This window comes from Cavia porcellus, unplaced genomic scaffold (assembly GCF_034190915.1).
Source record: "Cavia porcellus strain 051 isolate PalLab524CR breed Dunkin Hartley unplaced genomic scaffold, mCavPor4.1 scaffold_8, whole genome shotgun sequence".
In the NCBI taxonomy this organism is placed as follows: domain Eukaryota; kingdom Metazoa; phylum Chordata; class Mammalia; order Rodentia; family Caviidae; genus Cavia; species Cavia porcellus.
Genome location: NW_026947491.1, coordinates 6,331,662 through 6,353,275, shown reverse-complemented (window position 1 = coordinate 6,353,275; position 21,614 = coordinate 6,331,662). Strand labels below are relative to the sequence as shown.

The 21,614-nt window shown below is 55.0% G+C and overlaps 1 protein-coding gene and 1 long non-coding RNA gene across 4 annotated transcripts in view; one reads left to right on the top strand and one right to left on the bottom strand.

The window, feature by feature from the left end:
• Hpcal1 (hippocalcin like 1) overlaps nucleotides 1-2,052 on the bottom strand; it is a 50,161-nt gene extending 48,109 nt beyond the window's left edge. For 2 of the 3 annotated variants that reach the window (XM_063254288.1, XM_063254287.1), the window contains exon 1: nucleotides 1,854-2,049. The gene's annotated coding sequence lies outside the window, so the exon portion shown is untranslated. Of the gene's footprint in view, nucleotides 1-1,853 lie in introns of all 3 variants that reach the window. The other variant, XM_003462706.5, reaches the window with a different exon arrangement.
• Nucleotides 2,053-2,199: 147 nt separating this feature from the next.
• On the top strand, nucleotides 2,200-5,763 carry LOC106025936 (uncharacterized). Its single transcript, XR_001199530.3, has 3 exons — nucleotides 2,200-2,725; nucleotides 4,165-4,316; nucleotides 4,681-5,763. It is a non-coding gene; the product is annotated as an uncharacterized LOC106025936 (long non-coding RNA).
• The last annotated feature ends 15,851 nt before the right edge of the window (nucleotides 5,764-21,614 follow it).

Here is a 21,614-nt window from a genome sequence, read left to right as displayed (position 1 = left end):
CTCCTGAGTGGTTCTGACACACAGACAGTGCAGAGAAGCAGAGGGAGGGGCCGGGCTCCGGGTGGCACCACAGCCCACGGCCAGGAGAAGCAGGGCTCCTGCGCCTTCCCTCCCTCCGGCGCGTGATCCAATAAAACCTCAAGAGTGCAGTAATTACAGGCACTTTCAAAAGTGAAACAGAAATAGACCGAGGGCCAAACACAGGTTGGCTGGAGACAAAGGGCCGGCTTCAGCCAGCGAAAAGACCAAAACAAAACAGCTTTACAGTCTGTCTCCCGAGCTTCCAAAGCCAGACTGGTTTTAGAAAAAAACAAAAACAAAAACAAATCGAATCTGATGAGGGGAGAGAGGAGGATTTGAACTCGAAGCCCTTACCTCCTGGAAGGCACAAAATCACCGATGAAACAGAACACAGGTTACATTAGAAGTAAGCTTGACACCAAATCTTGGTGCGATCAGCCTGACTTCCCCGACTACGGAGTCTGGCGCTGCTCAGGGAAACGCGTCCTACACCCGGGCGCCGGGGCCTGGCAGTCCCTCCCAGCCGCTCCACTCCAAGGCTCCATTTTGAGTGCTCCGAGCACTGCAGGGTCTGTCACTGCCCAGCCCCTCTCTGCCACCCGGAAGGGTCCCAGAGGAAGGAACCAGTGCAAAGGAGGGAAGGGGATGCCTGACAGCAGGGACTGGCAGCTGGGATTTGCCTTGTGGATGCTCAGCAGACGCCCAGGTGAGCTCTCGCGGCTCCGGCTAAGAGCAGCGTGCACCAGCCCGGACCACCAGTGCTGCCGCTGGTCAGTCCCCAGGGGAACACGTCTGTAAACGGAGTCAGACCAGAAGGACGGGTCTCGTGCTGATCCTGGTTGACGCACGAGGCTGATGCCAGGGCGAGGTCTGCTGCTGCCCAGCAGGTGCCCAGCGCAGGACTCTGTGTCCTTGTAGACACCCTTCTGAGCAACAACGGGATGACCTCCGGGTGACCACGCCGAGAGCCCCAGATCCGTGCCTGCCTGCCGGGAGCACCACTTGCATAGGCGAAGCGTAGTCCCTGGGGACTAGGCACTTGTTGAACGAAACGTAACGCGACTTGCAGTCGCTGCCTTCCAGCCAGGAGAGGGACCCCCAACACGGGGCGCGGGAGCCTCTGGCTGGAAATGGGCAGACGCCCCGCGCTCCCGCGCACCCCGAGGCCCAGCACACACAACCCCGGTGAAGCCGAGCAAGCAGCGCGGCGGAAACTTTCGCGAACCTGCGGCTTCGCGTTAAGTTGGGACCGGGAGAAAGGCGCTGAGCACGATGTAGGGGTGGTGGGGGTGGTGAGAGCCTCGCCCACAATCAAAAGGAATTCTAAAAAGAGAATCCAACACACGCAGCACCTACTACGTGGTAGGCACCGTGCCAAGGACGGCTTCGCGCGTTCCCGTCCCAATGTCACCAGAGCCCTCAGGGGGCAGCTTCGCCGGGTGCAGAGACGCAAACCGCGATCAGGAGGGTGGCGCGTCCGGCCGGGGCGCGGGAGGCCGGGACTCGGTTCAGTCCCCTTGCCCCAGAGGAGGCGCCGAACGCTGGGCGCCGGCCCACGTGGGCCTCACGGACCGAGCCCCGGGCGCGAGCTCCGCACTGCACCGCGCGGCAGGGACCCGGGGGCTCCGGCCGCCCCCGCACCCGCTCTGCGCACAGCGACGCCTCCGGCTCCCGCCGGCCCGGCCCCCGCCGCAGCGCTGCACAAACGCAGTTCGAATGTGCGGCCCCACGGCGCGCACACCGGCCCCGCGAGGACGCACCAGCCCCGCCACGCCGCTCAGGGCGCCCCCGCCACGCGCGCCCGCCGAACCAAGCCCGCAGCCCTTCCGTACCGGTCCGGGGCAGGACGCGCTCCGCGGATGGCTACCCGAGGCCCGAGAGGCGGCTAGGAGCGCGGGCGTCCGTGCGCCCGCAGGCTCCACACGGGTCTTACGCTCATCGCCGCCTGGACAGACAAAAGGAAGCCGGAGGCCGGGCAGCCAGCGCGGTGTGGGCGCCCCGGCCCGCCGATCCTCGGTCCGCCGCCGTCGCCTGCCCGCCCGGGAAGGAAGGGATGAGGAGGCGGGGCTGGGGGCGGGCATGGGCGGGGCGCGCGGCGGGGGCGGGGCGCCAGCTTCCTGCGGGACCGCCCCCGCCCCGCCACGCCCCCTCTTGGTCACACCCTTAGGCGACGAGACGGTCACGCCCCTGCGTGGCCCCGCCCTGACCACGCCCCCTGGTGGACCTAGGGTCCCCACCGTCTTTGCTACCCGCGGCTGTTCAGTCCTCTCTCTGCACTACGGAGTGTCCCCGAGTCCCGTTTGGGGGACGGGACAGGGGTGGAATCGAGCGCCTGTCCCGCCTCCCTAACCTTTGGCCTCTGGTCTGCGGGTTCAGGAGAGGCCGAGAGGCGGCGTCCGGGAGGGGCCGGCCTGGCAGGAAGTTCGGCCAGGGTGGCCCGGGAAAGGGAAGAAGCCACGTCGCCCCAGGCACTCAGGGGCCCCGCTGGGCCGCCCCGGAGGCCTACGTCCCCTCCACCCCTGTTCCTGAGCAGCTGCCACCCAATCCCGCGCCTGCATGGGGCACAGAGCCTAGCCCGGGCAGTGACCTGGTTTCCACTCTGGTGCCCTCCGCCACCTCCCTGGACGCCCTCTGCCTCAGTTTCCCCTCCTGTGCGGTGGACGGCGGGAAGGGGGCTGGCTTCTCCCGGCCCTCCCTCCCATAGGTATGGGAAACTTAAGTCTCCTGGTGGGGGAAGGAACTTGGTGGCCTCTTGGTGACCAGGGGAGGGTGGCCTTCTGGGTGTGTCCTGCGGGCTCCTAGAAGCCCTGCCCATGTACCCGCGGTGACCACCCTCCCTGCTGGTCCCCACAGACAGGTAACCACAGAAACAGCCGTGCGTGTGGAGCCGGCACCCCTGTTGTGCTGAGAAAGAACCGTCTTTCCAGCGTCTCTAGGGAGAAACCCCAATCCCTCTTTCAAATCCTCCAGCACAAAAAGATCCGTGAGCACGTGAACTCCCGCTGTACACGGGGCTGCCGCACTTTAGGTGGCGGTGGCTAAGCAGCTGATCCCCGCCTCCAGCTTCCTGACCCCTCCGTCCCTCCCTGTCTCCTGAGGGCATGATAGCAAAACCAAAACCACCGGAAGTTGTCTCCTGGCTGGCCCTGCGGTGAGGAACAAATGAAATAATGCCTGAGAGGGTTAGCAGCGTCCTGCTGTTGCTTCCGGGATATTAGGGAGCCCGGCAAGGTGGTGGTGCACCCCTGTAATCCCAGCACGGGAGGTTGAGACAAGAGAGTCGCTGTAAGTTCAAGGCCAGCCTGGGTTTCTTAGTGAGTTCGAGCCCAGCAGGGATGACGATGATGTGGTGAGACTCTGCCTCGAAAATATTCAAAAAGGGATGCCCTGATGCCTAGGGGTGTTATGCCTTCTTTCTTGTTAGAGATTTACAGCCGAGGTCATTCTGGAGCTTATTATAGCAGATCCTTGCAGGGGACCGGTGAGGTAACAGGTGACAGGCTCTCAGACACCCAGCCCCATGGTGGTCCATCAGCCAGAGACCTGCAGTCCTGGTGTCCAGGTATTGTGTGAGCCAGGGTTGGCTCTACTGTGCTGTGGTCCCCAATTCTCACCCAGGTTGCAGGTCAATTTGAAAGGTGGGTAGCTCACACAGGAGTCAGCCAGTGTCTAGGGGTGAGCCCCACATTTTCCCTTGGGGCTTCCAAGGCTGCCCCTGGTTCCAGTAAGAGAAGAGAGAGTCTGGTAGAGGAACCCCAGGGCATCGTCCAAGAGCCAGGCCTGTAAGTCGTGCCTATCGTTTTTGCCCACATTATTTGCAGCATTAGCCACGTGGCCCCGCCTGACCACAAAGGACTCTGGAAGTTATGACTCCTGACTTTCCAGGAAAAAGCAGCCAGTTTGATAACCACATAGCCAACACCCTGCCAGAGAAACTAAGCACAATTCTCCCCCGCCCAAGGCCACAGGTGCCCACATAAGCCCAATAATCGTCATGTTCCAGGCCTTTCCCATGAGCACCAACAGGAGTCAGTGGTGGAGGGGGCCATCGAGGCACCCGGAAGTAGCCAAAGTCAGACTCGAATTGGACTGGGCCCCCACAGGCTCTGGAAGAAATATATTTAAAAAAAAAATTATTTGCAGAGTTTTAATAAACCTGGGTGCTTGTTCTACAAAGAAAAACCTTGCAAAGAACGGAGACTCCAGCTTGTGGACTCCAAAGATGTCTGAGGAAGTGGGGAGCAGCTGTCTCTGGGCCCTCGCTGAGTTCGATCACCTGGCTGTGTCTGTAATCAGTGAGTATGTGGCCGGGAGGGTTCGTGGCAGAGGCATCGCCCCTGGCCAGCGGTCCTTGCCCTGACCCGGGAGCTCACAGCCGGAGGAAATGGCAGAGCTCCCAAGGTGCAGGAGCAGTAAGGGGCCAAGGAAGTGCCCGGGGTGAGGAAAGCTCCGAGTTTTGTGAGATCCGGGCTTGCAGGATCTCTGCATCCTGAGAGTCGGTGGAAGGGCCGGGGACGCGGGATGGTTAGGTCCATTCATTCATCTCCAGGCTCCCACGCTTGACTGCTCCAGACACACACACTGCGGATCCTGCTCATCCCAGCAGGATGACTCAAAGGCAGGTTCTAATGGGGCGCCTGACCCTCTTTATCTTTGCAGGCTCCAGGAAGCCAGGAGCAACTTGAGTGTCCTGTCCTACAGTGGCCCGCCTACCACGGTGACTCACCACTAACCAAGTCTATTTAGAGGCAAGGGTTTAGGGTTTGGGGAGTTGCATTAGTCAGCTTCGTGTTACTATAACAAATACCTGAGATCATCTGTCTGCAGGCCCGCAGTCTTGGAGGTTCTAGTCTAGTTGAGCCTGTGATTGGTCCAAATTCAAGCCTGCTGATTGGTCTAAATTTGAGCCTGCTGATTGGCCCAAATTGGTCAGAAACACAAGCCTTTTAATATGAGCCTGCCAACTGGTCCACATTTAACTCTGCCCCTGTTTCAAATTCAAGGCGGTCCCACTCCCACCCTCCAACAGTCAGAGTGGTCCACCCCCAGAAAGGGGCGGGCCTCCAGGACAGCCAACTGCAGCAGTCAGTAGGCATAGCCCCACCCGGGCCTTAGAGGTAAAGGGAAGAGGCCCTCCACTCGGATCTGTCTCAGGAAGAGGGTTTGAGGGCCGGCCTTTGCAGAACCAGGACTCCAGGGACCTCAACCTTGGACTTCCAGAACTGTGAGAGACCCACACTTCGGGTTAGGTTTCCCAAACACCCTTCACAGCCTTAAGGCTGCTTTCTTTTCCGCGATAATTTTTTGAAATGCACATTCAGTGCTCACAGCACAACTCAGTTCGGACTCACTGCCACTCACGAAGCGGATGTGTGTTGGATGCTGTTACCCATCATCTTGAATCACAAGCTCTAGTGTCCCTTGGGAGGTCGGGAGGCCTGGTAACCTTTGGTTGCTAGGCCTCGTCCCGGGGTTCCTACAGCAGTGACTCCAGCGTTGGCTGGGAGGCTGCGTTCCTGACCAAGGTGCAGGAGAAGCTACTGCTGGTCCGAGGACCACACTTCAAGAACCACAGGCCTAGACCTCTGCAACGAGCAGGAAACATGCTTTTTCCTCCACCTGCAGCCCCTGGAAACCGCTTCTTACTATGATGCTGCAGTGTAAGGACAAGGAAGTGTTAGTGTAGAGATCCACACCCGGATGGATGGAATAAAATGGAAAATCCAGAAATAAACCCTCACACTTTATCATTTGTTTTTTCAGTACTAGGGATTGAATCCAGGGGTGCTCTACCGGTGAGGTGCACCCCCAGCCCTTTTTCACTTCTTTATTTTGACATGGTCTAATTGCCTAAGCAGGACTCTAACTTGCAATCCTCCTGCCTCAGCCTTCCAAGTGCTTTGGGTTATGGGTGTGCACCTCCAGCCAGGCTTGAATCTTGACAAGGACTGGAATATGATTCAGTGGGAAAAAATACAGTCTTTCCAAATAGTGCTTCTGGGACAACCGAATGACCAAATATAAACTAAGGAGTCTGGAGCTGTGCGTGGCACTGTCATCCCAGCATTCAGGAGGCTGAGGCAGGAGGATTACTGAAAGTGAGAAGTCAGCCTAAGGAATATCGTGAGTTCAAGGCCAATGTGACCTACTAACGAGACCCCGTCTCAAAATCCAAAAATAATAATAAAAAAGAATAAACATAGAGGCTACTACACAACCCAGCAATTCCACTCCTGTATATATACCCAAGGATATTAAAAATATATACCCATGGCAGAATTTAAATACGAATGTTGATAACCGTGCGACTCACAATGCCAAAATGTAGAAACAAACTGAAGTCCATCAACTGATGCATAAATTAACAAATTGTGTTCTGGCCACAGGTTCAAATATTCATCAGCCCAAGGAGACAAAGCACTGCTAATATTGTGGGATGTTGAGCCCTGACAATATTGTGCACAGCTCTGTAATTCGGGCACTCTGAGAGGCTGAGGTGGGAGGATCATAAATTCAAGCCCAGCCATAGCAATTAAGTGATTTAGTGAGACCTTGTCTCAAAATAAAGGACTGGGGATGTAGTTCAGTGCAAAGGCGCTGGGTTCAGTCCCCAGGACTATAACAACAACGACAAAACTCCCAAGCCAGCAACACACAAAACTCACGGAATTGCATGCTTCATAAATAAATACACCAAAGAAAGCAGAGGGGAAGGAATTTCCCCAAATCGAATAACGGCCACCTGGCCTGTGGCCTCCTAAGTGGATCCCTGTCCAGAGGCCTCTTCCTCTTCAGGGCTGGAGGTCGCGACAGTGCCAGTCCTGCCAGGGACACAGACCAGCAACACAGCACCTGCCTGGCAAGCGCGAGGTCGCGAGTTTGATTCCCAGTACCAAAACAACAACAAAAACAAACAAAAATCATAACCCGTTTGATGAGATGAACAGTGAGTGTTATCCAAATGGCCAGCAAAAATGTAGGACGGAGGCTCACACCCATTCAGGCTCGGCTGGGATGGACGGAGAAGAGAGCTGGCCCCGCCCACTCGGGGAGGGCTCCGCCACCCCACCCCCACCCCCCACGCCTGCCTTGAGGGTCCTTAGGGGCTTAGGGAGGTCCAGGGGCATTTCCCTTCAGCCCAGCGGGGGCTCCCAGGAGTTCTATCCCCCTAAGGAGTCTGCCAAAGCTCTGATACCCCTGAGGCCTGGGGTTCGGTTCCCAGCTCTGCAAATATTAAAACAGTGATTTTAAAAGAAAAAGAAAGAACACTGCTGTGGAAAATGCAAAGTTAGCGGAGTGGAATAAAGCCGGTTATATCCGTAGCACGGGTGAGTATAAATTGCAGTGACCGTCAGTTACAGACACGTGTGAGCCAGCCTAAATGGACCTCCGAGACAGCACTGAATACAATGGACAAGAAATGGAAATAAAGACAGGCACAGTGGTGCACGCCTGTGATTCCAGCATTCAGGAGGCTGAGGCAGGAGAATCTCCACGTGTTTCAGGCCAGCCTGGCTCCACAGCAAGCCCCTACCTCAAAAAACAAAAACAGAAAGGATCAGGCTAGGATGCACAAACAGAGTTACACAGGTGGAAAGACATCAAAAGTGACACTGAAGCCACTTGGCCCCATCAAGTCAGCCTAAGAGGCCAGTGACGGAGCAGCAGGTAACCAGCCCCCTTTAGAGGAGTTAGGAGGGGCCAGGAAGGCTGGCAGGGAGCTGAGCAGGTCACTTCAGGAGCAGAGCTCTTTTGGACGACTGTGACAGCCCTGTGCCCAAGAGCTGACCTCTGCTGTGTCATTGCAGCGCCCGGGCTGGGACCCAGGACCTGCACGCTGGGCTGGGGAGGACCAGAAGGTTGGCTCCCCTTGAAAGAAGAGCGTTTGGCCATGCCTCTGTGTCCTGATACGTGCAGAGCTGACCCGCGTGTTTCCTGACCCCCTCCACTGGCATTAAGCAGTGCAAATGGGTCCAGCCTTTGGAGCAAGGGACGGGTTCCTGACGCCCTGCCTGTAGTTCCCGACTAACATGAATGAGCTGGGCTGAGACTGAGCCTTGAGAAGCCGTGGCATCTCAGGGCATGGCAGTTACACCTCAGAGCCCAAGCACCGACCCCCAAACACTGGACTCTGTCCCAATCCATGACGTGCAAGTGAGGTGACTCTGCGTCTCTCTCTCTCTCTCTCTCTCTCTCTCTCTCTTTCCCTCCCTCCCTCCTTTCTCTCTCTCTCTCTTGTCTTTCTCTCTATGTATATCCCGCAGAGGTAATCTCAGGCTGGCCTACCTTGCCTGTTCATGGCTCTCCCTCTCACGTACTTCCCGCCTTTCTCTCAGTCACTCAGCCCCGAGCCACTCCCTGCTTCATGAATTAATAAAACCCGGGTTTGGCCCTGGGTTGAGCCCTTCGTTCTGGTGAGCCACTCTTTTGGCTGGACTAGGACCCCTTGGGCTCCCCTCAACTACAAATATGCCTCAGAGCCTTTACTCTCCCCGTGCATCCCCCTGGAAGTGGTGGACTGGAATGACTAGAATTCCAGTGACCTTTCCGTGAGGTTATAAACACGGACTGGACTATACTCTCTGTCCTTTGTCATTTTTTATTTTGAGACAAATTGTCACCAAATTGCCCAGACTAGGCTCTAATTTGCAATCCTCCTACCTCAGCCTCCCAGAGTGCTGGGATGACAGATGTGTGCCACACCTGCCCAGTTCCCTGCTGCTCTGAAAACTTCAGGACCCACAGAGAGCCAGGCATCTGCCCATCCAACACTAATGCCTGGGACAGGGTGTGACCAGGCAGATGCACAGAGATGACGATGGGTGTCAGGTTGCTAGGGACTGGCATGGAGGAGAAGGGGTGTGATGGCTGGTGCACCCACACATCTCATGGGTTCTGAGGGTGCTCCCAGCACTGGCCACTGTGAGGCACCACTTGATTCCCGTCAGGGCTGGTAGTCTCACCTCCAGATGCAGGGCATATGGGTAGCTGCTAATGGGCCACAGCAGTGTATCTTGGGGATGTCATGGTTGATACATTGTGTCAGATTGAAGAGCTTAGAAATTTAACTAAGAGACTCAGCGGGAGCCAGGATCCTTACTTTGTATATATCTTGAGCCTGTGCAAGAGGAGGGCCCAGAGACTTTGTGAGTGCTACACCTGCCCTGGGAGGCGGGGGTGGCCTGCTAACACTATAAAGGAGAAGAGGCTTGCTCTGCCCACCTTCCTCTTTTGCTCCTACTGCTTTTGCTGTCTTCTGCTGCCTTGTCATCCTGCCTTGGAGCCAGCTAACTTTAACTATGTACTGAAACCTCCACAAGATGTGAGCTAAATAAACCTTTCCTTCCTTCATTTTGAGTGTCAGATATTTCATCTCAGCAATGAGAGAAAAGTGACCAAGACACTGGGCATCGAACTCAAGCAGGGAAAAGCTGCCGAGCCCAAAGGTCAGCAGTCCCCAGGAAGGGTCACATCAGATGACCTGCCCCTGGGGAGTGGGGTGCCAAGGTGCAGGTCTCCACCCAGAACCCCCTGAGGGGGCCTCCGGCCTCAGATCTCCGCACTGAGCCTGCAGAGCCAGCATCACAACCCCAACCCCACGTAAGGGCCTGCTGTGTCCTGGCACCCTCCAGCTCTGACCTAGAGCAGCTGCCAGGGGCTGGGGTCTTCCGAGGGCTGAGCTGCTCAGAGTCCGATTGTGCTCTGTCCTGAGTAGGAATAAGCTGCAGTGCAGTGGGCCAGAAGCATCGGCTTCAGCCAGAGGTGTGGCTTGGTTCCTTCTCCTGTCACAGCAGCCCAGCAAGAGAATCTGCAGGAGAGGAGGCAGACAGGACCACCAGGAGTGGGGTGTGTCTTGGAGGGCAGGGAAGACTGATTGGCTACAAAGAGGTGCAAGGAACTCTGGGAGGTCTGGAGTGTGCAGCATCTTGACTGAGACACTGGCTGCACAAATGTGTAGATCTGTCAACTTCATTAAACTAGAAACTTAAGTGCAGCAAACACACAAATAAAAAAGCAAACCAGAGGCAGGAAGCTTGGAATTGAAATGGCAGCTTCAAGTGACAAGGACCTACGTTTCTTTTCTCTTGTTTCTCTGGCTGGCATGATCTTTCTTTCTTTCTTTCTCTTCTTCATCTTTTTAAATGATCTTTATTTCTAAAGTCAGTTCATGACAGGATAGCTGCCAAAGCTTCAGTATTTACATCCTTATTCCATGTAGAAGGAAGAAGAAAGGGAAAGAGCAGCCTCCTTTCTAAACAGAAGGTAAGTGCCACACAGTCCTGCCTGCGTCTCAGGGGCCAGAGTTAGTCACATGGCTACATCTGTCTCTACGGAAGATGTATCAGCTTTCAAAGGGTATCTACACAGTTCCCAATAAACTCAGGATCCTGTTATTAAGGAGCAGGAAGTAAAAGATTACTGGAGAAAATGCAATATTTTGGAAAGATTTCCATGAAAAAATGGTCAACATGAAATGAAGGTTGAACACTCCTAATCCAAAAATCCAAAATCCAGGCTAGGTGTGATGGCGCACACCTGTAATCCCAACACTTGGCAGGCTGAGGCAGGAGGGTTATTGAGTGTTTGAGTCCAGTTAGGGCTACAAGGTGAGTTCAAGGCCAGCCTGAACTACAGAGACTGTATCTCAAAAAGACACACACACACACACACACACACACACACACACACACAATCCAAATACCCCAAAATCCAAAACTTCATGACAGCCGACAAGAAATCAGTGTGAGACTCCACACCTGAACCGGAACTCAGGCCACAGCCCGAGTCAGAATGCAGGTGCATTAAAATAATGTGTAGACAGGCATGGTGGCACACACCTGTAATTCCAGATACTTGGGGTTTTTGATTTCTTATTCTGAGCCAAGGTCTTGCTCAACTGCCCAGCTGAGTTTAAATTAGAGATTCTCCTGCCTCAGCCTCCCAGAGTGCTGGGATGACAGGCGGGCACCACCATACCCAACTAGATCTTTGTATTTTGCTCTTAGCAAAGAGGTGATGCAGAAGGGCCATTCTGCATCTTCATGCAGACCGTGGCGCCCAGCCCCTCCCCCCTACTGTGGCCTCTCTTCAGTCAGCACCTGCCCCTCAGTCCTGCACTCGGCACTTTCCAGTCCCCCGCCACAGGGCGTTTTCCTGGCCTTTGAGGTGGTTGGGCTGATGGCCTGCACTCCGCCCTCCTGAGCTGAGCGCCTGCGCCTGGCGGTGCCTAGCGAGGTCCGGAAGAGGTGGCGGGCAACCTTGCGCTGTCGCTGTGCAGCTGGCGCTTGGGGGCAGCTGGCCAGGATTCAGGGGCTGCTGGGGGCCTGAACAGCCACCTTCTTTCTGCGCAGTCTCTAGGGCGACCAGGCACCGGGCCAACTTCCTGCTGAGAGGGGCTGTGTTCCCAGCCACCTGTGCCTGACAGGGGTCTGGGCCTGGCACCTGTGCTTCTGAGGTGCCGGCGCTAACCCCTGCAGCCAGGGACACGCTGCACAGCCTCTCAGTGCCACTCACTGCATTCGGGGTAGGACAGCTACAGGCGCCGGCAACCTTTTCCCTGCCGGTGTGGCACACTGGTGTTGTGATCTTCCTGCCTGGTCCTCCACCACAGGAGGGCCCACGCACCTATTATTAAGCATTGAACCTGAGAAATGCACCCCAAACTCAACTCCAGCAGTCCGTGCGCTCAGCCCCTCACGCTGCGCCCAGGGTGCCCGAATGGCAGTCGGTGGCCCTGGAGGTTGTGGACCCGCTGACCAGTGACAGAGGAGGCCGGAACAGAGGACCCTCTGGGGCCCACAGAGAGGAGGCCCTCAGGCCGCACTGCTCAACCCTCCAGCCAGACGTTGGGCATCAGCCTCTCGGCCCCCGCTGCCATCAGCGACCTTGGCCAAGGGGCTGCAGTGGGCTTGGATTCAAACAAAGCATGTAACTGAAGTTAGGTCCCTGGGCCAGCTCAGATCAGAAGCCCGGAGTCTCTACCAATCGGCAGGCTCAAATTTGGGCCAATCACAGGCCTGCTGCTACTATATAAGCAAGACTCCCTTCTCTCAGGCCTCAGATGTAGGAGGGCTTCCTCTTGTGCTCTGCTAAGTGTGTTCCCTGCTCAAAGCATTCGGGGAGTCCTGTGCATCTGCTTGTGATTTATCTGAAGTCTTAGGAGGTTATGTAAACCTCTTTGAATTCCTGCGGCTCCAGTGGACAGAGCAGTCATTTTAGAAAGAGCTCTAGCAAGTAGCAGCAGGAGAGGGTCAGGGGACAGTGGGGCCAGCCCGCATCGAGCAGCAGTGCCGCGTGCTTTGATCTAGGCGGTTTTCCGTGCCAGGAGGCTCACTCATGCTGGGGGAGGGCATTGAACAGGCAACCACCTACCCCGTGGATGCAGCGCAGCTGGGTGGGGTGCTACTGCCACCAAAAGCTGAAGACTTTGCCCACCGGGGCAACTGCCCTGAGGGAAGGTGTGCTGTGCTGCTTATATAGCAGCAGCAGGCCTGTGATTGGTCAAATAGCGCCTGCTAATTGGTCCAATAGCGCCTGCTAATTGGTCCAAATTTGAGCCTACTGGTAGGCTCTGATCTGAGCTTGCCGACTGGTCCAAATTCAAGTCCTCTGCTTGGCTCAGGTTCAAGGTCCCTGTAGCCGGAGAGGACCTCCCAGAGTGGGCGGGCCTCCAGGACAGCCAGCTCTAGCTGTCAGCCTACTCAGTGCCCCTCTGGCCTTCCAGGGAAATGGAAGAGTTGGGTCGTTCCTGCTCTGTCTCAGGAAGAGGAGTGTAGTCATGGGGGTTAGATGCAGAAGGCCAGGCTCGGAGAACCAGAGGGAAGAAGAAGCAAGCAGGTCCCTTGATGCACAGACCAAGGGGTGGTTGGAGCTGGAAGGCAGGAAACAACTCTGGGCAGGAACTCTCACGTTCTGGTCCAATCTAGGAGGCTGGAAATTTACCCTTTTAAGCCCAAAAGGATGTCACCTTGTGCGTCCAGAATCCCACAGAAACTCTCCTTTCCCAAGCTTTTATCACTGGTGTGTTTGGTTTAGCAAGACATTGGTTAAAGCGAATATTTTGTTCATTATAGAAATTTCAAACACATCTTCGCCTTATTAAATTTAACTTAAGACACACAAAATCCATCCTTTTTGGGGGAAGTTTGAGACGCGGCTTTGCTATGTGTTCAGGCTGACCTCAAACTTGTGGCAGTCCTCCTGCTTCAGCCTCGCTCGTGCTGAGATGACAGGTGTGAGCCATCGCACCTGGCAAAAAGTCTATCAGGGTTTTTTTGGGGGGGCGGTACTGGGGATCGAACTCACTACCACACGCTTACCAGACAGGCACTTATGCCACTAAACTAAACCCCCTGCCCAAGTCTATCAGTTTTTTCCAGGGCCCCACACTGCCTGGGAGTGCAGGGTCTAATGTGGGAGCGTGAAGTAAATTCAACAACACCACTGCTCCTGGCTTTTGTTTATTTACACTGCAGCAGGAACTTGAGAACAGCTGTGAAGTCACTTGGGTGCAGCCTCCTCTCAGCATAGTTTTCCTCTGACTCTTTTATAGCCATCTGTCTCCCATGCACTAGTCACTCACAGCTGTGTAACAATTAGCTCCAGTACTGGGTGCGGTGCAATACTTACTCGCCCTCATGTTGTCTGTGGCCAGAACTTCGGGAGCAGCTGGGTGACACAGGTCTGCCCAGGATTTCTCCAGAGGCCACTCAGATGTTAGCCGGGGCTGCCCATGTGAGGATCACTGGGGCCGAAAGATTTGCTTCCAAATCGGCTCCCCCACAGGCTGGTGCTCAGCTGGCAGGCGGCTCTCACTTGTCTCCAGCAGCTTCTTCAAAGAGCTGTCCTGAACACGATGGCTTCTTCCAGAGTGAGTGACCTGGGAGAATCAGGGAGGGGCCGCAGCCCTTTTAGGACCTAGCCCTGGGAGAGGTAGCATCACTTTACACTTTGTGTTCCTGTGTGGGAGAGAACTATGCAGTGGTGCGCAGGGTATGGGGCAAGAATCGTGGAGACAGACCCAGCACCCCAAGCAGAACTCCAAAGCAAGGCTTCCAAAGCAATTCCTCTCTCTCTCTCTCTCTCTCTCTCTCTCTCTCTCTCTCTCTCTCTCTCTCGTTCCCCCTCCCCCTCCCTTTTGGCAGTATTCAGGATTGAACCCAGAACCTTCACACTGAGCTACATCCCCAGCTCTTTATTTACTTTTTATTCTCAAAAGGGTCTCACTAAGTTGCCCAGGTTGGGCTTCAACTTGCAGTCCTCCTGCCTCAGCCTCCCACAGTGCTGAGCATGACAGACATAGGCTGCTGTATTGAGCTTTTGACATCTCACTCAGAGCCCAGGCTCCACTTCAGTTGCATCCTGGGGTACTGAGTATCAGGGCTTAAGTCCACCTGTGATAGTGAGGGAAGGGCGCCCACAGCATCTGGGAGCTCCCCATACATAGCTGAGGCCCAGCAGATGGATAGGAGTTTTCCTGGCAGAATGAGAGAGAGGCAGGAGACTCCCAACCTGCCCTCCTTCCAAGGACACTGAGAACCGTAGCTGGCACAGCCCGGCCCGGGACACTGTCACAGGTGACTCAGGGGGAGGGACCAGTGTGTGAGTTGGCTCTGGGCATGGAAAGTTAAATCAGCTGGAAAGAGCAAAAGGATGTTGGAGAAATATTTACCTCAACTATAAATTTAGGAGTGAAAACAGAAGGGGAGGCGACGGGGCCTTTCGGAAAAAGTTACTCGGCCAACAGGCCGAAGCAATAAAAAAGGGCAACCCCAGGATGCATGCACGTATGCCTGTGCCTGTGTACGTGTGTGTGTGTGTGTGTGTGTGTGTGTGTGTGCGCGCACGCGCTGTGGGCCAACTGCCCAGAGTCTGTCTGCTAGCACACAGAGAGGTCAGCCTGTGTGACGGCGTCTCTGGAGTGCTTTAAAAGATCCTTGGTGCCAGGTGAGGTGGCCCAGTCTCAGCATCCCAGCACTCAGGAGGCCGAGGCAGGAGCGATGCAGGTTTATTTATTTGGCGATACTAGGAATGGAACCCAAGGTCTTCACACTGAGTTACCTCCCCAGCACATTTCTCTTTTCTTTTGAGATGAGGATTCCTAAGTCACTAAGTTGCCCAGTCTGGGTTCAAACTTGAGATCTTCCTGCCTCAGCCTCCCCAAGTTCACAGGTGACAGGTGGGCACCCTCACACCCAGCTGCCTTTCATGCCAGCTTTGCTGGAGTGACAGAGGCAGGGTCATGGTACCATCGTTCTGCTCCATGCCATTACTAGGGGTACACAGGGGGACCCAAGGCTGCATGCACGCCTGGAAGCAGACAGATCAGCAGTGCAGAGAGACGCCAGCACCCCCAGGATCTGGCTTGGGTCTCCCCACTGCAGGTGACCTTAATCCTGTCTTTGCTCTGAACTGAGGTGGAGCTGGGGTCCTGGTGCAGGGCCCTGGGATCCTATGACTCCGGCCTAGGCTAGCCCTGGGGTCCCTCAGCTACATAGCCCTGGGCAGAATGCAGACCTCAGGGGACAGCCACTATGCGGCCAGGTCCACGGGCTCAGCGTCTTGGACAGCTGAGCACCCTTCCAAGCTGGGCAAGGGGCAGGTGCTGGACCGAGTCCATAGCTGTGCTCTTCGGCTGAGGTCAGCTTGGAGGCCTTCCAGTGTATACAGAGGCAGGGCGCACACTGGCACACACACGCACTCATAACCACACACCTCCCAACCTGGGACGCCAGGTCTGCGAGATCCGGACCAGGCTGTCCTGGGCTGGGCTGGGCTGAGGAAGGTGGTTGGTGCCGCATGGAGCAGGTGGTACAGCAGGGCCCATCTGGTCCCTCCCTGGGCACCTCGTTGCTGGCAAAGTTGTCAGAAGCCCAGGCGAGGCTCCAGGCCTCTCCCCTGTGGCTGGGTGGAAAACATGCCCAGGGTCACCTGTCCCTTCAGCGTGTGGCCCCTGGTCCCTCTGTGCCTGTCCACCTAGGTATCTAGGGACACTGCAGTGGCCACCAAAGCTCTGGAGGAGAGGCTTCTTCTCCCTGAGTCCCCCAGGCCTGTGCCACACTGCAGCCTGCTCAGGCCAATCTTGGGGGGCATAGACAGCTGGCCTAGTAGCAGCCTAGAGTAGGGGTTCCTGTGAGGGAGGGAGAAGAGGGGCCCCTCCTACCTGCTTCTGTCATTTTGCTTCCTCTGGGACAGTGCCTGTCACATAGAGGTGGGGAAGAGCCACTGGAAAGGTAGCCAGGCGATGACTGTTCCCCGGAACTCAGGAGCAGTGTCCCTATCTCCGCACTGGCCATTTCAGCTCCTCCTTGCAGGCTGCGTTTCTGCCCCCCCACAGAGCCAGAGATGGAGGCTCAGGGCCTGAGTAACCCAGAGCCACCTTGCCCTGGGCTCCTAGTTCAGAGCCAGCTCCCTGTCCCCATGGGACAGCTGGGCCCAGACTAGAGATGCAGGCCTGGTGTCCATCTCAGGGTTCAATGCCCCCTGATGATGACGAGGACCCCACACACATTTTTGGTGGGTTATATCTGCCTACTGTTACTGTGAAACAGAAACCAAAGAATGTTAGGCGTTTTTAAAATCCACCGTAGTAAGCCGGGCGTGGTGGCTCAGGCCTATTAACCCAGCATTTGGAAGGCTGAGGCAGGAGGATCACTGCAAATTCGAGACCAGCCTAAGCTACAAAGTGAGCTCAAGGCCAGCCTGAACTGCATAGAGAGACCCTGTCTCAAAAAAGACAAATGGCATAGCACCTGCCTGGCAAACACAAGGGCGTGAGTTTGATCCCTGGTGCCAAAAATAAACCAATAAATATACAATTCACTTTAAATCTGTGTCATGTGAACACTACACTTTTTAATGAGGATATTTTAAAAAAAAACACTATATTTTTCCAAAACAAAGCTATTTAGTGGAAAGTATAGCCCTGCTTTTTTCACTTTTGCTTCTTTTTTTTTTGTACCAGGAGCAAACTCACAACCTTGCACTTGCCAGGCAGGTACTTCCCCAGCCCCTGCTTTTCACTCTTACAAACACTGTGTTTTCATGCCCAGCTGGACTGAGGTGCATCTCATCCACTAGGTTAGTGTGCATATTTGGGAAGCACCACTTGTCCACTCATGAAAGGGTGAGAACAACAACAAAAAAGCAGCCAAGGTCCTGGTGTTGCTGGGGAAACCACTTCTGACTCCAGGGACTTTCCAAAAAGTCCCACGGGGGTGGGGTTCCCCCAGGAGTACCTTTGGGTCAACAATTTGAGAACTATTAGGGAACACTTTCTGAGTGTTATGTGCAAAACAAATCGCCCTGCCTCCCTGACCCTGAGATGTGTCTGTCCAAGCTGAGGTATTTGTGAGATCTTAAGTCACTTCCAGCTTGCAGCTGCCCCTCTGCTCAGGCTCTCAAATTCATACAGTGAGCACCTTCCACCCGCAGCATCTGAGATTCCTGGGGTGACCAGAGGAGCCCTCGATGACCCCACCGCAGCTCCTTGGCTCCTCCTGCAGCCACCTCACCCTCCCTCTGGAGGCGGCTTGGCAGAGCAGTGCCCTGCTGACTGCGGCTGGGCCTCCCCTGCTGGCCGCGGGCCTCCCGGGGAGGAGGAAGTTTCAGTCCATCCTTGTAACCCCGGAGCTGGCTCCCAGCCAGCCTGAGAAGCAGGTGCCAAAACCAAGTTTCCAAGGCCCTCATCCTCCAGGCAGATAGAGGCTGAGGGGAGAAGGGTCCAGCTTCAGGACAGCTGTTGGCAGAACCAGGATGTAACCAGTCTCCCGCTCTCTGAAGATAAGGGGTGTGGGGCACCTGGGGACCCCAGGAACGCGTGCTCTACTCCAGCAAGAGCGCGGGTGTCTCATCCTCTGCAAGCTGGCCCGGCTCTCATCTTCTAGTTACTGGGGGAGTTTTCTTGTTCTTGTCTCTGGGTCCCCCAGCTCAACACAGGGGTCAGAAACACAGGGGTAAGGTACCGTTTCACTATGCAGTTCAGGCTGGCCTTGAACTCATAGTGATCCTCCTGCCTCAACCTGCCAAATGCTGGAATTATAAGCACATACCACCACACTTGACTCTGAAATGAATTTTTAAATGCGATGATAAATGTAGTGATAAATGTATTATTTGTTTGCTTATTTTTGAGACAAGTTCTTTTTATGTTCCCCAGTCTGGCTTCAGACTCCTGTGTTCTAGTGATCCTCCTGTCTCAGCCTCCAGAGCAGCTGGGCTATTAGGAAAATATTAACAGGAAATGCAAAGTGATGGTGGTATCCTTTTCTTTCTTTCTTTCTTTTTTTTTTTCTGGAGGTGGTACTGGGTATTGAACCCAGCATCTTCACACTGAGCTGAATCCCTAGCCTCCTTTTTATTTCTTGTTTTAAAAATTTTTATTTTTTATTTTTTCAGTACCAGGGATAGAACTCACGACCTCGTGCTTGCCGGGCAGGTGCTTATGCTGCTGAGCTAAATCCTCAGTTCTTATTTTAATTTTCTTATTCTGAGACAGGGTCTCGCTAAGTTGCCCAGGCTGGTCTCTAACCCTCCTGCCTCAGCTTCAGTGTGCTGGGATTACCGGGAGGCAGCACCACTCAGGGCTTCTCATGGTTTCTGTGAGGACTGAGTATTGTGGCTTCTTCATTCGTGGCTTTTTAGTACTAGGTCTTCTTAAAATAGAACCCCTTAAAAATAAAATAAAATGAAACAAAACAGCACACCTGGGGCACACATGCTCGGGAAGCTGCATCCAGTCTGAGCAAGTGAGCAGCTCTGCCCATAGCGGGGTTTAGAGGCCTCTGTGCCTGGGGAGCCCCACCTGTCCCCTCAGGAGCCTGTGAGTGAGGCCAGTGCGGGGCACAGCCGGATGCCAGGCACCTCCCAGATGGAGGGGTGTGAGCTTCACCCTCATCCCAGAAGGTGGGGGGATGACTAAGGAGGGACAGAGAAAAGACCCCTTCTTGGCCTGCATGCACACACACTGGTCCACCAGCCACCATCCCAGAAGGTCCTGACGGCTGGAATTAGAAACTCCCTTTTTGCAACAGGGAAGTCTTATTTCCCTAAGGGACGCTGAGTCTCGGAAAGGTGAGCACAAGCAGGTAGACTCAGGGTGCTGGGGAGCACTCAGGGCCCCTTCCGCCCAACATCATGTTTTTCTGGGGCTTCCTCTCCTCACAGATTTGGGAGAAAGTGTGATTTTTTAATGTTACACAAGAATATCGCACGGAAATGAATGTGCGGGCGAGCATGTTTGGGTGTGAAGGAGTGTGTGATTAAAAGTGGGAATCCGGGGCGCTGCCCAAAGGCAGACAGAGAAGCTGGGTCTTGGGGCTGCTGGGGTAGGAGCTGGGGGCCCCACCTCCCTTTAGGCAGCTGTAATGGAGAAATACAGTGAGGGTTTCAATTTAAAAATCATGACTGTGCGAAACGCATTGCTGTGAATCCCTCAAATCCTGCCTGGCTTTGCACACACTCGTCCCACCGTCCTGGCCGCTTCCTGCAGCAGCTCTGGGGCCCTCTTTTCTGAGGTTCTTCAGCTGCGCTGTCCTGGCTGCCTCCAGGTCCCGAGTGGACTCGAAGCGTTTCCTTTCACGGTCACTGTGACTTTGAGGAAGAGCCAGGAGTCACACGGTGCCAGATCCGGTGAGTACAGTGAGTGAGGATGCAGCGTCCTTTGTTTACGAGCTGCCTTTCCACTGGATGGCGCTTGGCAGCCGCACTCACTGTACTTTTTAAACAACTTGGTGAAAACACCCAGGAGAGGACTCCAGAGCTGCTGCAGGAAGTGGCCAGGACAGCGGGCTGAGTTGTTCATAGCAAGGGTGAGGCTTTCAGGGCCGGGGATTTAGCTCAGTGGCTGGAGCGCTTGCCTAGTAAGCGTGAGGTCATGAGTTGGATCCCAGTACAAAAAAAAAAAAAAAAAAAAAAAAAAATGTGAGGACTTTGAAAGAGATTCATGACAGTGTCTTTGACTGTAATACATTTTAAATTTAAACATTCACAGTTCAATTTGATCACCCCTCTTCCCTGAGAACTCAGAGCCCAGGGAGATGCAGTCACTTGCCCCAGGGCTATACCCTGACCTACGCCAGCTGATTTGACCTGGACCCTTGCCTTGAGATATTGCTGATTTGAGCAAGGTCCTGGGTCCTGGCCACCAGAACTGACCACAGCTGGCACTGAGAATTGGCCTCCTCCTGGGATCCTCAGAGGCCAGGAGTCCCTGGTGGCAAGGCCGTCACGCAGGGGCCTGCAGCTGTGCGGTGAGGGTAGGCAGGACAGCACGTGCCCTGGAATCCCTCTTGGGCCACCCCACCTCCATGAGCCTCATATCTCTGAAAAAGGGTTCATGTGGGTGACCAATTTAGAAATTTTGTGAGAGAGGGATTCCTAGATTATCAAGGTGGCCCCAGATACAGTCACAGGGATCCTGAAAGGGCGGCAGAGGGGGCCTTCACCAGAGAGGAGGTGATCACAGGAAGACAGGATGAGGGGAGCCAGGTGTGGAGCTGCACACCTGTAAACCTAGCACCTGGGAAGCTGAGACAGGAAAGTCACCATGAGTTCAAAGCCAGCCTGGGCCACATAATGAATTTAAGGCCAGCTTGAAGGAGCCGTGTGCCAAAGCACAAGGGCAAAGAAATGAAAGGTCCAGGGCACTGTTTCCCCCCCAAACCGTGTGCACCTTGGTTTCAGCCTGAGGAAACTGGCTCCAGACTTCGGATCTCTGGAGAATAAATATGTGTGGTTTTCAGCCACCAGACTTGTGGTGTTTTGTTACAGGAGCTGCAGAAAATGGAAGAAGGTATCCTCAGGACTGCTAAGCTACGACTGACCACATCCCAAATTTGGGACACTTTGCCAAGCTCAAGAATGCACCAGCAAGCCAGGCATGGTGGCGCCTACTCTGGGAGGCTGAGGCAGGAGGATCACAAGTTGGAGGCCAGCCTGGGCAATTTATTGACTTAGTGAGATTCTGACTCAAAATTTAAAAACAGCTAGGCATGGTGGCTCACAGCTATAATCCCAGCACTAGGGAGGCTGAGGCAGGAAGATGGTTGTAAATTCGAGACCAGCCTGGGCTACAAAATGAGTTCAAGTCCAGCCCAAACTGCATAGCAAGACCCTGCCTCAAAAGACAATAAATAAATAAATAGTAAAGGGATAAGGACAAAGCTGAGCACAAGGGCCTGGGCTTGGGCTCCAGCACCAAAATAAGAACGATACCAGCAACGCTGCAGGTGGATGGGCAGCCAGAGGCAAGGGTCAGGCGAAGGCTCCAGTTCCCAGGTGACAATCTGTCTTGTGTCCTCAGAGCTGGGGGTCACAGAGCCTGAAGGGTGGGGCCTCCTTCAGTGAGAGGCAGGCGCCCTGGGGGGAACCTGACAGCCATCAGGCCACTGAGCCAGGCTGCAACGGACAGTGGAGGTGTCCAACCCCCGGTGGGCAGATACCCAGGATGAGTCCTTCCCCCATTGACCCTGGGCAGCCCTGGACTCTGGGCAGTCTGGTCTTCTGTCTCCAGGCTCCTTCAGAGCCCCCGGCCAGCAGCGTCAGGATTCCTGGGGACCACGATCCCACCAGCACTCAGCTAACCGTGAGAGGCC